The sequence below is a fragment of the Maniola hyperantus genome, chromosome 4 (assembly GCF_902806685.2).
Source record: "Maniola hyperantus chromosome 4, iAphHyp1.2, whole genome shotgun sequence".
Lineage (NCBI taxonomy): Eukaryota > Metazoa > Arthropoda > Insecta > Lepidoptera > Nymphalidae > Maniola > Maniola hyperantus.
The window spans coordinates 13,720,989-13,738,033 of NC_048539.1; the positions used below are offsets into that span (position 1 = coordinate 13,720,989).

Sequence of the window (17,045 nt, forward strand, 5' to 3'; positions counted from 1 at the left end):
ATAAATTAACAAGCAACAAACAATTTAATCTGTCAACCAGTCCATTCCTATTTGGATAACTCTTGGATGACTACATGACGACGCGTACGGCGGCGGCGGCGCCATAATATATTCGGAGATTTGAAAAAGGAACATGCTTACTCGTAGATCTAATGGCAGCGGTACGGCATCGGCATGCACGCAGTTCCGTGTTCGTCCAGAAATAGTTTAAGTTCTGAATCGCCGCATTCCACATTTGCCCGCAAGCTGTTTGGTTATTCGTCATGTTTTCGAACGAAGCAAGGATGGCTTACATCGGGAATGCAAATTGGACGGTTCGGTTTATGTTTCCGCGTGGATGGGATGAGTTTAGAATTTGATGATAGTATCCATCCGTATGTTGCAATCTGCTCATGTTTCTTAGTTATCGGTGTTCAGTATTTAAAATACTTAACCATTGTCTTATTTTAAATCTACGGTTTACACTACAGATCGATGTTGCCCAGGGGTTTTTAACATTCCTTCATTATCCTTACAATATAATAGATAAATTATTTTAATGTGTCACGTCTAGATTAATAACTAATTCCTTGAATAATTTAAGCACAGAACGCAGATATGAGAATTTCGTTTTTAAGATAGACATTATCCCTCTAGCAAATAAACCTGGAATAGCGGTGGAATAGTTATACTCTGTTTTGTCTTTTTCTTCAAATGTCAAATTACTGATGACAGAGAAAGACAAAACAGAGTATAACTATTCCACCGCTATTCCAGGTTTATTTGTTAGAGGCTAAAATAATAATCTAGTTACAGCATAATAATATGTAGTAGGAAATAATAATTCTTATTACAAGAGTCACAGTCGTTCGTCACAAGACAAATGTGCCGCCAACATTATGGTCAGTCGTGGTTAAACGACTCTAATAACTCAGAAAGTGTGCGTTCTTCAAATGTGAATAGAAAGCGTCGTTTAAAAGGCAGTTAAACCAAAAAGTCGAGAGAAACTACGATCGAAACGAAAATTAGGCACCGAATAATTCGAAAACTACGATTCAATGGAATTGCTAATCGGAATGCAATATCTTGTTTTTGTTTATTTTTAGGCTAAGTCTCGTAATAGAAACTTTATACTTACTTTAAAAAATAAGTATTTTGCCCTTTGTCAACATATTGGGTCTCTAAATCAGAAGTACGGATATATTATCAAGAAAATAAAATCAATACCGTATTGAACGACATTGATTAACAAAGGCATAATGAGTAAAAATAAATAGTTGGAAGGATAAGGCGAATATAATCATGATTAACATGGCCAAAGATAATATATTAAACAAGTACAGATCGCTAACTCTCTATTTAAAATTGTAACTAGTTCAAGACTATTACTAGATGGCGTCACTTGGTTCATATGAAATATATTTTTTATGGATTTGACGAAATATCATATTTTACTTGTCTGGTTCATCAAATTTATTTATATTTAGTAACAAAATACAAAATTTTCACAACATCACCATCGGAAAAAGTTAATTCTTAATTTTAATTATTGACTCATTGAACTTTACGATATCCATAGCATTTTGCTTTGGATAGCTGAAGTAGTATTACAAAATTCCAGTAGATGGCGTAACAAAATGACTTGTTACTTGAAAATAAAATTATTATTTTGCCTTTGGATTGGTGACGGTTGAATTTGACGGTGTGTTACAATTTTCTGAGTGCTTTTATTTCTTTTCCCTATTTCTTTTGTGAATTGTTTCTGCTATATGGACTCCGAGATTCTGCTAACCCGATTACTTGTGCTTGCTCCTGGATTTTTGATGATGCCAAACTGCTGACCTACGCTTGATAGCGGACCCTTTGATGATTGCCTGTGATTTTGGATTTTGTTTATTATTTGAGTAAAATTTGAGTTGGCTCTAAATAAAATTGAGTTTCATCAGCTGTTCGATAGATGGCACTAAATAAATTCGATAACTCACATTTTAGCTTGCACAATAATGCCATCACACTATAAGGAGTTGACCTACAAGGTACCGGCGACTTAAAGGAGTTTTACGCAAGCTTTAAATGAATGTATGACGTTAGCGATCTTACTTGTATATATTATCTTTGACATGGCTAATATTGTATAGAAGCAGGCGTTTGATTATAGCAAATTAAGCTTTTGGTTCCTTGTGTGGCTAATATTCTTTTTAAAAAATAGACATGAAAATACAACACACAATATATACGACAAATTACTTAATGTGGCTCCCCTGATATTGTTAATTCGTTAAAGCCGATTTTGACTGTAATTTCATGTTCGTGACTAGTCATATAAAAAGAATTCCCATAATACGAACAAAAGCACTCAAAGAAGCCGAAACAAACGAAAGATACTCATTTTTCTTGTGGCAAATGAACATTCCGGAACCGAGCATCGAGCTGAGAGGTTCATCAAATCAAAGGACCCCTTTTGTATTCCACCCAATGTTATAAAAGTATTATGTAACGTAACTTTGATTTACTCATTTATCGATGCAAAATACTGAAACGAATTCATTTATGCAAAAAAAATCGGTTTCTCTTTTAAAGTTTCAAGCCTTTTCCAGTTGTGCATCAAATGATTGTGTTGTATATTAGTATCGATTGAATATTTTGAATCTATTGTCTCTTACTAGATACTCCTCATAATCCTAGCGTGTTTCAGAATACAACTAAGGCCTGTTTTAGTATAGACTACTACTACATTTAAGCACTGTATTAGTTAGGTACACTTGAGTAAATACTTACTGTATTTACAAAAATTTAGCATTTTATGACATGACACGTTCTTTTATTAAACTTAAAACTAAGACTAAACGCTTCGTCTTCTTCTGACGTGAAATTAGCGAAGTGGTCTACTGTGGATGCTTGCAAAATTTCCCTCATGAATTTAAAATTTTATAGCCTACTTACAATTTCCGCAGCAATTTCATCTCGTAAACCAGGAAGAAGCTTCTCAAGCGCACTAACAAAGTAAGGGGCTATGAAAATTCATATGAAATTTGACAAGCTCATTAAATTTAATGCCAACTGGACGCTTGGCGCTGGCATCTTACCAACAGAGCAACCCGTCTAGGGTAAAAGGGTAGTTTGTTTGGCAATATTCCCTACGTTAAGTGAATTCCTCAAGGACTTTCTTATTTATTAGCATCTTCAACCACCCGCTTCTATTTTCACCTTTTCTTTTTGACGTCGCAACCTCCGCAGGGATCCTATAGGAACTTACTATCAGTGTAAAAGGTCAGAGTGTTTTTCCAAGAGCTATTTTTTTACAAAACTAAGACATGCCTTAGTTTTCTGAGCCAAAAAGTTCAATCATTGGTTCTCCGATCTATTAGAGTTTATTTAACGTTGCTTTTCTAACTCAATCTTTACCATATTCGTCTTATGTTCTAAAGCTCTGCCTAAAATATGCTATTTTACAAGAAAATAAGAAAAAAAAGGCTAATTTATGGTCTTCAACAATATGATACACTTAAATACATTCATTGGGTTTGGTTGCGAAGCGTCGTTCAGGGGTAGCTAATTGGGCCCTAATAATTGGTTATAATTTATAACCAATTGTTGAAATAACCTGTTATGTTTAGTTTGATTTATAAACATAACATAGTAGTTCAACAATAGCATGGGGTAAGATGGCATACTGTATACAGTAAGAAGTCGGTAGTGTAATAGCACAGGTAATAGTGTGACCTCAAAACGTGTTGAGTGATTAGAGGGTTAGCTAACCACACCACATTTGTAGAGCTTCATGGGAAATGTGGGAAGCTATAGTTTTATTTTTCAATACAATCGAATTGAAAACTGAGTAAGTCTGTGATCAATATATTTGTTGAATAATTTTTAATGACCACGAGTCACGGTGAAACAAAGAGAATTAGTAGATGAGAGTAGGCAAACTTATTGCAGTTACGGATTAGGGATAATAGAACACAAGTATTGGTAATCGATAATTTTGTCGAAAAAAGATTGATCGTATTTAGTATTAGGATTAAAATCTTCTTTATAGTTTTGCTGAGGTTCATAAATCCTACTTTTTTTTATTCGAAATCATTTCAAAATTTTGATTTAGGAATTTAAGATTAGATTAGAACTTATTATTATTCTTATTTTTTAATTTAAACCCCTACCCTACAAGTAGGTAGTAGCAGTCTCTACCCTGATATAGTTCTAAAAGATATTTATGAATGTACTAGCAACACGCCCCGGCTTCGCACGGATGCAATCTAGATACTAATGTAGTGTCAGTGTGGTTATTTTGTTATATATTTCGAAAGAATAAGGCAATATTTTTATTGAAAGCTCTCCGTCGTCGGCTTGATTCCTTCTAACATCTTGAACAATTATCGTCATATTTCAACAAATTAAAACAAAACAATATTAAATTATACATGTAAACCTTCCTCTTGAATCGCTCTATCAATTGATGAAAACCGCAGTAATAATCCGTTGCGTATTTTAAAACATCTAAGCGTACATAGGGATAGACGGCGGCGGGAAACGACTTTGTTTTATACAAGTCCCGCAAATTGCTATTGCGCTGGTATCATGTCTCATAAACATCGAAATGACGTCATTTTGACGTCAGCCGAAATGAAAAAAATTACCATCAGCTCGAACAGTCTAGTAACGGCCACGCGAATTAGCAATTTACGGGACTTATACCACGAAGTAGACTTGTTTCTGTTATCCTTGTTTTATACTAAGCAGAGATAACACAACTCTACTGTGTCACGTAAGTCATAATCATTCCCAAGCAGAAGCGTGTTTGTGTTTTTTTTTGTTGTTGTTTTACCTAAAATGTTTTATTTTTTGTTTGTTTTTTGATGATGTGATGTTAATCTTACGGGGGTGACATAGTCAGCTATGACTAAACCCTCAAAAAAAAAAAGAAGAAAAAAAAAAAAAAAGCAGAAGCGCTTGTAAAATCGCCAGCGGCGGCGGGCGGTGGGTAGGTACTTACAAAAGTTCTGGGGAGTGAAAAAGAAAAATATACAAAACGAGGTCACCTCAAAACGTACAGAGGACCCTTGCAGGACTGCTAGCTTACATCGTTTGGAAATGTTCCATTTATTTAGGTACAATTGTTCTTCGTTTAAATTGGACACCACACTATTTCATTTTACATGCCGAGTTTAAATATTTCTGTGTGGGTGAGTGGGTTGCACAATTTAACTTTAGAATATATACATATTTACTTGTAGAGGAATAGACCACCACAATATTCTAGCCTTCTTTCGAATACCATTGGAATTTTCTTCTACATTTTTGGTACTGATTCCGATGGCAACTAAATTTTTGAGTCTTTAGTTCGCATCTTTTTCTTACCTATATTGGTAAGAAAAGGACAGACAAACTTAATTTAATTTAAAACTGTCAAACCTCGTAACCTTAGGTACCAGTGTTGAACATAGTGTTTTTTTTAGAGTAGCACTATTTAGAGTCTTTACTTAGTCTTTAGTGACGAAGTGATCCTATAAGGGTTCTTCTGGAGATACGGAAATCTAAAAACAGAACAGTTAATTAACTTAAACTACACTACGTAGAACTACAAAATCTAAATAATATATAAAAGGAAAAGGTGACTGACTGGCTGATCTATCAACGCACAGCTCAAACTACTGGACGGATTGGGCTGAAATTTTGCATGCAGATAGCTATTATGACGTAGGCATCCGCTAAGAAACGATTTTCGAAAACTCAACCCCTAAGGGGGTGAAATGGGGGTTTGAAATTTGTGTAGTCCACGCGGACGAAGTCGCGAGCATAAGCTAGTATATTATATTCTACAATAGAGTACAAAGCAGTTTCAATCAAAGTTCATGTAGGTAAACCTCCCGGGAGTCGCAAGTCCCACCTACGGAATGAGGTGACCTCAAAACGTAGTCCTCTACGGGGTTAACTTGTATTGCTTCATAGGGAAATGCAGTGTGTGTGATTTCCAATCTGATTGAAGTATGTAATCAGACCCTGTACTGTATTGAACTATAGATAGAATTTATCTTTACTTTACTTTGTTGCTTTTATAGGGCTCACCGTTTAAGTTAGAGGTGTGTGCCCCGACCTCCCGAATTGGATGTGGACATCTTAACCACTAGACTATCACCGTTTTGTTATAGTAGGTGCATAAATATCGTGTATAATCACTGAAAACGGTACAAGCAGTATTTTCTTATAGTATCCAAAGCTCAGTACAGTATCCGGCAGTACACATCGAACTTAAGAAAGAGATTTCTGGTAGAGCGTCGTCTCTGTCTGTGTGAATGATGTGACGTTTCGTCAGTCTCAACGACAGAGACAACGCTCTAAGAAACTGTTATCTCTTTCTAAAGTTCGGTGTGCAATATTTCCTGCCGGGTGCTGGTAGGTCAATAAATATCGTAAACGGATCACTGAGAATAATACAAACACTAGTACTGATTCTGAGCATACCTAAATTTTAGATTAATTATATCCTCTTACTAATGTAATATGAAAAGGACAGACACAGATTGACAGTTTTTAGTTGTCAAACCTCGTGAATTTAGTTGCCAGTCGCGAGCCTATTGTTTAAATTTGTAGTGTGCACTAAAATTTTGAGTATCTAAATGTAAAATTTATGTTGCGTCCTTTTCTAGTAATATTAAAAGAAAAAGATGCAGATACTCTAAATTTAGTTTGGAGAAAGACAACCGAATCGGCGCCAGTATTTCCTTACAGTATTCAAAGCTCAGTACAAAGAATGCTAGCAGTAATTGGAGCCTGGAGTGAATTTCTCGGGAATCGCCCACATGTGTTAATAGCTGTAACTCGATACACTGCGTGTTTTTGAGTGCACTAACTTCTAATAAAGCTAATGATATAACAACAGGAGCATATTGTTCTCTTGCAAGTACAGTTACGTGAGAGTAAATAGTGTAATTGAGGTCAAGTATTAATAATGATGTCCTACCGCCGAATTTCGGCCACGAAAGCCGATCTCCATAGAGATTAGTCAACTGCGAGGAAGATACTATAGTGCAGTGAGTAGTACTCTATTCCATCACTCTCATAGCACGATTGGACGGAAATCCGACACGACCGGAGAGAGATCAGGTGTGGAACCAACGCTTTTACATGCTCTCGAAACAAAGGAAAAATCGACAGGGTTGTGTTGACGATTTTCGGATATAACCAGAGCTAAAAATCCGCAATATGAATACTTTTAGGATCTCTTAGGAAAGTGACCTACAATGTATGTAATAAAAAAAACCGGCCAAGTGCGAGTCAGGCTTGCGCAACGAGGGTTCCGTATTACAGTCGTATTTTTTGGACATTTTGCACGATAATTCAAAAACTATGATACATAAAAATAAACAAAAATCTGTTTTAGAATGCACAGGTGAAGACCTTTCATATGATACCCCATTTGACATAGTTATCTTACTTCGAAAATTGAAATTACTAATTATTAGTTCATGACCACAATTTAAATTTTTTTGTGTGATGTAACCACAAATTCACTTTCAGATTTTTCAGATTTTTTCCCTAATGTCTGCTATAAGACCTACCTACCTGCCAAATTTCATGATTCTAGGTCAGCGGGAAGTACCCTGAAGGTTTCTTGACAGACCGACAGACAGAAAGACAACGAAGTGATCCTATAAGGGTTCCTGTTTCCTTTTGAGGTACGATACCCTAAAAATTGTCAAATAAACAGTGAACAATCTGAAAATGTACAACAAACTATGCACTAGATTCATTATTCCATCGATGAACAAGTTTACTTATGGTCTCATGAGTATTCAGTACACGTTCAGTTAAGTTAGAAGGCAAGAGAGAAACCGACGAGGTGCTAACTAAATAAACATTGCGGTCAAGGCTCATTGGAATCAATAGTGCTTTTAGAAATTGGTCTGGCAGGTCTGTTTATTCACTTCAGGCGAACGCATAGCCAACTCTATCGCTTGGGTCTTGATATTACAACTTTCAGCAGCCTTAGCACGATGCCAAGACAATAATTTCCCTCGGGACTTGAGTCGTGTGTCTTTGAGCTTAGTCCTCTGTCAGTTTTTTCCTTTGACGTACGACAGCATTTCAAAATGGTTTCAAGGTTCCACGTTACAGCGATCACGCACTCATCCGATCTGAATCCGTGAAAATACGGATACAAAAAATATCTACGACATATTAGTTATGTCATAAGCTACCATAAAAACTAGAAGGAACGCATTTTCACGGACTCGGATCGTATGAATGCGTAACTGCCGTTATGGTTCACACATCAGCCAATGTCAATAGCCACAGATAATAGCATACGTCCTTGTTTCTTTTATCTGTGCATATGTCTTACGTAAACGGCCAAAGGCGACGCCTGGATTTGCCGCCATGACGCCAAATAGTAGAATCCAGAGGCATGAAGCATACCGAACTGTACCTACTTTAATGGGTTTTTTTTTAAATCTTTATTTGGTTAACAAAACAGTGCTTTAATGAATTTTTTAAACATTAAAGATGTACGTGAATAACGTATGTCTATAAGTGATACATTCATAATCAGAATTTTAAGATATGAGCGTAAATAAATGTTGTTTAACATAATGCCAACTCGCACATATAGGTATAGATTTTTAGTGCTACTATATGAGCAATATATTTTTAGTATTGGAATAGCAACAGATGTCGCCACAAAATTGGCGATACATGATATTGGCAAAGTAAATTGGCCAATTTGGGGCACCTACAAGACATAAAACGAAAAGGTTACCTATAGACCTCGTAATCCTAAACCTTATCTACAAGTGATCCAAAAAAGTGCAAGAAAATATCAAATACAATTACATAAATAAGAATTAGATTTTCCGTTCAATTTCCATGCGAGCTTTTGAAGTACCTACCTACCCTAAATTGAATATTGAAGCCGATTTAGAAGTGGAAATGTTCAGAAAGGGATGAAATATTAAATTACGTATTGATTTATCATATACGCTTTTTGCACCGCGGATACTGTACGATATACCTACTCAAATTAATAATATACAAAACAATGATTCAACTCTATTTCTTTAGAATTGTTGCATTCTCAAAACCAGTGATTTTTCGGTTATTCTATCAAAATGAGGACCAACCAAGTGTTTTTTAAAAGGCACTTGAGATCTCTGGTTGCATTAAATAATACAAAGTAATCGTAGTCTTCGTCCTCTATTCTTTACCATAATATTCAAATTATTTACCGCTATACCACTAATAAAATTTGAGTTAGATCAAATATTCAAGTAAAGGGGCTGATCAACAAATTACTGAAACACCGGCAACGCATCGGCAGTTCCTCTGGTGCTGCAAATGTTCATGGGCGGCGGAAATCACTTCACATCAGGTGACCATCGCCTTAAGGTTTGTTCGCTATTCCTATTTTTTTTTAAATGTGAGTATAATTAATAATTACCTTATTTAACCACAATACCTACTCGTTTATTTGCCTACGACCATGATTTTCCTGTTTTTATGTTTAAAAAATATGTAATGAGTAATGACTAATGAGCCACTCGTACGTCAATCAAAACAAAATACCAAATTAACTTTGAATTAACATCAACATATACCTACGCAGGAAGTTAAATTGCACTTTAATTATACCTAAGGTGAGTTTCATTACACCTCCACATAAGTCGTTGTTTGGATTTACAACACAACCAACGAACGCGACGGAACGTCATTTAAGTAAAGGCTTTGCGGGTAAAAGTGCCATCAAAGCCTTTGATTTTAGTAAGAGTAATACGCATGTGGCATGCCAACAGACTAATGGACTAAGAGCCAGCGCGTGCCAGACCTTCGTTATTTTATAAAGGATTCGGACCGGATGAGTACGTGATCGCTGTTTAAGTTTAAAAGTTTAAGGGTGTCTGGCAGGGGGTTGCCACGACACTGTCTGGCAATGCATGACGTGATTTCTAATACTATTCTGAAGAAAATATATAAAATTAGACTATAGGTACTTTGACGTAAGATTTTTTTGCACCTTTCTTACCTGTTATTTCCTAAATCCACCATGATCCAAACAAACATCCAAACAAACGTTCCTCCCAGTGTTGTGGACATTACTCAGAGAAACTTTCAGCTTTTATAAAATAACGAAGGTCTGGCACGCGCTGGCTCTCTCTCCATAAATGTAAAAGTAGTAAAACCATAGATACAGCCGAGTAGGATCACGATTGCGAATAGTTCGTTTTCAAAGGCATTCTGGGTACAATAACGTCTCGTAGCTTGTTTATAATCGTATTACAATACTTAAGACCTATTTGTCACATAATTTATGTGCAAGGTAAATCTAAAGTAATTATGTATTAAAATTTATATCCTGTTACCATGGAATGCTACCAAGAATGCAAGCGTCTACTGTTACACTGTAAAACAATGGGTTTGACGGCAGATTATAATTTCACTATTATGTGAATTAGATTTAATTACAATGCCAAGACTTTATAACTTGTTCAGATTGATCGTAAGAAATAATCGTAATTTGATCATTAAGGTACTTAACGATTTTTGGCCTTTGACTGTACATAACCTTTTCTTGGTATCGGATTTCTCGCACCCGTGGTTGCCTAAACTTTAGCCCCTAATAAAATTGTCACTTTTAAACTTTTGCACGTCGTTGTCTTGTGAAACCCTTGCCAAACATTGCTCAAGTTTGTTCCAAACAAGCCATAGAAAATGGAAACTGCTTCACATTTTTAAGAATTTCTACATTTAGGCCCACTTTTTCCCATCGAGTCACACTGTTCACTACTGAGCACGGATCTCCTCTCAGAATGAGAAGGGTTTGGCCATTGGACGACCTAAAATAACTACGAAAAACTCCCACATGGTCAATAACATAGACTTCTGTTTTAATGCACGATGTAACTGCCCATAAATGAAGTTACATGAGACCTATAGAAGTTAAGGCATATTATCAGTAATATATGTGTGTAATTCTGTGGGCGGTTCTATCCGTACCCTTATTATAAATGCGAAAGTGTTTGTTTGTTGGTTTGTTGGTTTGTCCTTCAATCACATCGCAACGGTGCAACGGATTGGCGTGATTTTTTGCATAGGTATAGATAAAGACCTGGAGAGTGACATAGGCTACTTTTTATCCCGGAAAAGAGTTCCCACGGGATTTTTAAAAAACCTAATTCCACGCGGACGCAGTCGCGGGTATCAGCTAGTAACAAATAAAATAAATTGAAAAGCTGGGCCTTAGCCTCTAAAAATTCCTACCCAGGCAGCAGTGTAAACGTGGATAGTAATTTTGCAAGACATCTCTCTTCCAAGGTGTGGCAACAATGCGCCTACATTTGTGATTTGCATCACATCTGTAACCGGTTGGCTTAGAATCAATCTCGGCAATACACGACCTTGCCTGAACAAATCACCCTGAGGCGAACAATTTCACTTTGAATGAAATGCGGCTGGTTGTCTTTTATGGTGATTGTAAACTCTTGACTTGGTAATTTCTTTATGAACTACCGCCGTATGCAGCCTGCACACCATCAAATATTCCTCTAATTTGCATGAAGCTTGAAGGCTTGATCTAGCAAAGTCGATTGAGCGGTGATGTCGGTTTGTATGACAAACATACAATGGAGGTACTGCAATAGGTTCAAGCCTCAATCCATCATGTAAATACGGTCTTGGACTATAGTAATAAAATAACGTGAATTGTATAGCGGTAGTTTATGGGGCTAGAATTCATTAAATTAATAAACCCATGCCCCTTTGATTTCTACACGGCATCGTACCGGAACGCTAAATCGCTTGGCGGCACGGCTTTGCCGGTAGGGTGTTAGGTGTAGGGTTAACTAGCCACGGCCAAAGCCTCCCACCAGACGAGACCAGAAATTAAGAAATTATAAAATTCCAAATCCCTGCCAGGAATCGAACCCGGGACCTCCCACTAATAAGACCACAGCGCTTACCACTGATCCGTCGTCCACTGAAGGTCGTCGCATATAATAATTTGACCAATTAAATTTTTTCAATCGCTCTATCAAGACATATTGCTTAGGTTAGTGCGTGCCTTTTCTATCATTTAATTTGGTTAGGAGAGGTTACAATTGGCTTAGTTTTTCGAAATGGAGTCTACCAGGCTAAAACTAAATCTGCTTACTGAAGCAGATTGAGAAAAATATTTCTTGTACCTGTTGAAGTACACGAAATATTTTTTACAAGTAGGTATCCGTAAGTTGTAAACTGTTCTTTACGTCATAATGATGCATTGTTAAAAGATCGCACGCAAGTATAATATTAACTTTTTTGCCATGAATGTTCATTATTATCATGGTTCAGCTTATCGTTGACTGTAAAAAAGGAAACTGCCATTGTCAAGGTGTATTTCCAAGAGTATAAATAATTACCGCTCTGATCGGAAGTTTTCCTTCACCGTTAAAGCAGCTAGGCCAAAATCTTTAATTTTTTAGAGTTCTCTTATCTATCTTCTAGGTATGTTCAGGGAAAAAAGGAACCCTTATATGATCATTTGTTGTCTGTCTGTCTGTGGTATCATCTGCCAAGACCCGTCAAGGGAATCCAAACGTATGAGGTACTTCCCGTTGACCTAGAATCATAAAATTTGGCAAATAGCAATGCCTTATAGCACAAATAAAGGGAAAATCCGAAAACCGTGAATTTGTGATCACAAAAAATTGTTATTTCTTTTACGTACGATGATTTACTTTGATGGTACGGAACCCTTCGTGTGCGAGTCCGACTCGCACTTGACTTTTTTAATGTTTTGCGTATACTAAAACTAACGTTGTATAAAAGGAAAAGCTGACTGACTGATCTATCAACGCACAGCTCGAACTACTGGACGGGTCGGGCTGAAATTTAGCGTGCTGATAGCTGTTATAACGTAGACATCCGCTACGAAAGAATTTTATGAAAATTCAACCCCTAAGGGTTTTGAAATTTCCTAGTAGCCTACGCGGTCGAAGTCGCGGGCATAAGCTAGTTATTTATAATTATAAGTGGCCACCATATGAACGCCTGAGTAGCTTGTTAACTGCTGCGCTCAACAGAAGCTTTCATATTATTGTATAAAATATAAGTATTAATTAGCCAGTTCGTTCAGCCATTGCATATTTAATGAGAGCCTCTCTGTGGATTGGATTCAAGTGATCTCAGAGTTGAATTTTTACAATTAATACCGTAACGAAAAATATTAAGCTCATAATATTATTTAATAGTTTCAAATTAAAGTCTTAGCAGAAATAGTGATACTCCAAAATAAAATTTATATGCACAAATTAATCTCTAGCATTGATGTAGGAGGAATATTAAAGTTGATATCTATATTTCTCTAATTTGTTTTAATCCATACTAATATTATAAATGCGAAAGTGTGTCTGTATGTCCGTCTGTCTGTCTGTGAAAATTTAAGAGTTCCCACGAGGTAACTTGATTTAGCAGCAATTGGAGAGTGCCCGCGAGAGTTGAGGCTGTAATCAGATTTCCTAGCTTCGAGTATGTTAGCGGCTGTAGGCTCAAAGGATTTCCGTCAGTGGCCCTGGACGGACTCCGGAAACTCTTGTTAGCGCATATTAGTTTATAATTGAAGAGGCAAATTGAAAAAGGGTTCTAAAAACAGAGAGAAACTTAGTTTGTGTAACTTTCCTACTTGTAAGTACGTTAGTACATATAATTATTCAATGCTTGTAAGTTGAGCATGAATTTTAAGTTTTGTATGTGCAACTGTATGAAAACTTTGATGATTCAAACTTTTCAAACCGTTTAAAAATTTGTCAAAGTGTATTTTAGTGTAATTTTCAGTAATTTTATAAATTGCATTTTTTTATTATTAGTATCAAGTTTGATTCTGAAAGCTATACAAAACAATAAATATGTGATTAGCTTATTAGATGAGCAGTGATAGTCCGATTATGAGGCGGACGTCTTTAAATATGTATTTTATTATGTTTGTATGGAGCGCAAGCTGTGATAGCCTAGTGGTAAGTAAGGAAGTCCGCCTCATAATCGGAGGTCCCTGGTTCGATCCCGGCACGCACCTCTATTTGAGTTATGTGCGTTTCAAGTAATTAAATATCACTTGCTTTAACGTAATGGTAAAGGAAAACATCATGAGGAAACCTGGATGCCTGAGAACTCTCCATAATGTTCTCAAAGGTGTGTGAAGTCTGCCAATCCGCACTTGGCCAGCGTGGTAGATTATGGCTAAAACCCCCATTCTGAGAGGCGACCCGTGCTCTGTGGTGAGCTGGCGATGGGTTGATCATGGTATGGAGCGCGCTACGAAATAAACTCCTCTTAATTTAATCTAACAATTTTTTTATTAAAATAAAGAAAAAACAGTCTGTTATTATAAACAAAAGAGTCGATAAAGCACATAAGCTTAAATGACTGAGCGCCAAAACAGTTCTATCGATTAAATATCGACGCTATTAATGTATAAAGTGACCTTGGATAGCTCTGTTTACCCATTATTTACTATCTGGATTTGATTTAGCTTTATTTATACGTCTGTTATTCCGTATTGCATATAAATAGATCTCTTTAAAAGTTGAGTCATCTTTTTCGTTAGGGTGCGTTCTGTGGGTGCGTTTCATTTGTCTATGTCTGTGGTTTGCCAGTTTTCCGTAAATATAACTGAATATAAAATTATACGGGTTTAAAGATTTGTATGTCTTAAGACCGTGTAACTTAAAAACTGAATATTTAACCGGAAATCTGGAGAACCACAGACGCAGATATTAATATACCGAATCTACAAAAGGGTTTGAACATTTTTATATGGAACAACCTATCTACAAGTCCGCCATTTGGCAAAAACCTCGTTTCGGCCAGTGATAAAACACCTGTCAATCGTATCTTGTATCTGAATGAATAAATAAAAAAGCATTCAGTGATGAAATGTCGTAAGTGATAATATACTTTCTGAGATATATATTTGAGTTTAAAACCGTAGAAAATAAAGCATTAATAATTTGGAACTAAAATATCTCAGAAAGTACCTATATCACTTACAACCTTTCGTCACTGAACACTTTTTAATTGTAACTATGTACTTAGTCTATCGATTGACACATATGTATGTTTTATCATTTAGGTACAGCTGAAACGAGGTTTTTACAAAATAGCGGACTTGTAGGTACCTATAACAACTAGATTCACAATGAGTTTGATTCGTTACTAATTAGGTAATTATATTCAAACTAGCTTATGCTCGCGACTTCGTCCGCGTGGACAGCACAAATTTCAAACCTCTATTTTAACCGCTTAGAGGTTGAATTAAAAAAAATACTTTTTTAGCAGATGCCTACGTCATAAAAGCTATCTGCATGCCTTTCAGCTCGATCCGTCCAGTGCTTTGAGCTGTGCGTTGATAGATCAGTCATTGAGTCAGTCAGTCAGTTAGTCAGCTTTTCCTTTTGTATGTATATATAGATGAGAGCCAAACTACGTTTGTTTGGAGCCCACTACGAACAAGCCCCCTATTAAGAACGATCTTCTTCAAATTGGCTCAGTTCTAGATAATCGACCGACAAATCCGTACTGTAAAGCCATTCAGCGTTCCTGTAAAATGCCGGGAAGAAATCAATCAGAATGATGAAGCTATGCAAGTGACATACCTCGTCCTTGTCGTTCATCACGCTTCAGACTTCCTGGCGGCTGTTCGGTGGAATCAACCTTCCCTGCCGGTGGTAGATAACCAACTAACAGAAACTCATATAGAGCAACTGATCCTTCCTTTTGGTCCACAAAGATTAAACGGTGGAACTGCTATCTTGAAAAAAATACTTACCCATCTTCAGACTCATACGAAGCGATTTGTTTCCTCGTTTCTAATACGCACTGCTAGAATATGGAATGCCCTTCCGGCTTCCGTTTTTTTAGGGTTCCGTACCTCAAAAGGAAAAAGGATCACTTCGTTTTCTGTCTGTCTGTCGTATCTGTCAAGAAACTTTTAGGGTACTTCCCGTTGACCTAGAATCATGAAATTTGGCAGGTAGGTAGGTCTTATAGCCAGCAGACATAAGGGGAAAAATCTAAAAACCGTGAATTTGTGGTTACATCAAAAAAAAAAAATGTGATCATGAACATTTAATCAGAAATTTCTACCTTTAAAGTAAGATAAATACACCAAGTGGTGTATCATATGAAAGGACTTTACCTGTACATTTGAAAAGAGATTTTCATTTATTTTTATCATCGATATTTTGATGCATAATGATGTTTTTGATTTATCATGCAAAATGTCGAAAAAATACGACTATAGTATCGGGAACGGGAATCCTCGATGCGCGAGTCTGACTCGCACTTAGCCGGTTTTTTACATATAGACATAAAAACTACTTTTTAACCCGAAAAAACAGAGGGGTTTTTCAAAAACTTAAACCTATGCGAACGAAGTCGCGGGCATCAGTCAGTGTCAAATATGTTTATTGAAAAGCCGCCGCGGTAGCTCCGAATGGTAATAACCGTGAATGACTCTCGACATTTCAACTGAACGAAAAAGATGGCGGGATTAGGCCTCTCCAAAGGCTTTGACTCTTTGACACAAGCGTAAGCCTTAGCGATTCGAAGAGTTTTGAAAAGGCTATGTGGTATGTGTGATCTCTCATTCTGCTGAAGATTGAACGTTTACCAAACTGAACATAAATTAATATGGTTTTTCTTTAACCTGGAGAAAATTATGAACAAATTATACTTACGAAGATAATAATTTTAAAAATTCTGGTAATTTAGTCAAAGTTTTATAAGTACTGAAAAAAACTGAAAAAAAAGTTAATTTCTAAAACCTAAAGGGAAAAATTTGAAAACAATTTTGTAGTTATTATTATTACTAGCTGATGTCCGCGACTTCGTCCACGTGGAATAAAGTTTTTGAAAATCCCGTGGGAACTCTTTGATTTTGCGGGATAAAAAGTAGCCTATGTCACTCTCCAGATCTTTATCTATACCCATGCAAAAAATCACATCAATCTGTTGCGACGTGATTGAAGGACAAACTAACAAACCAACAAACAAACACACTTTCGCATTTATAATAAGGGTACTGATTTATATCACATTGCGAT

General features: G+C 36.3%; 1 protein-coding gene across 5 annotated transcripts in view; it reads right to left on the bottom strand.

Moving 5' to 3' along the window:
• Positions 1-17,045, bottom strand: part of LOC117997325 (nascent polypeptide-associated complex subunit alpha, muscle-specific form) — a 110,699-nt gene that overhangs the window by 43,962 nt on the left and 49,692 nt on the right. The window lies entirely within an intron of this gene.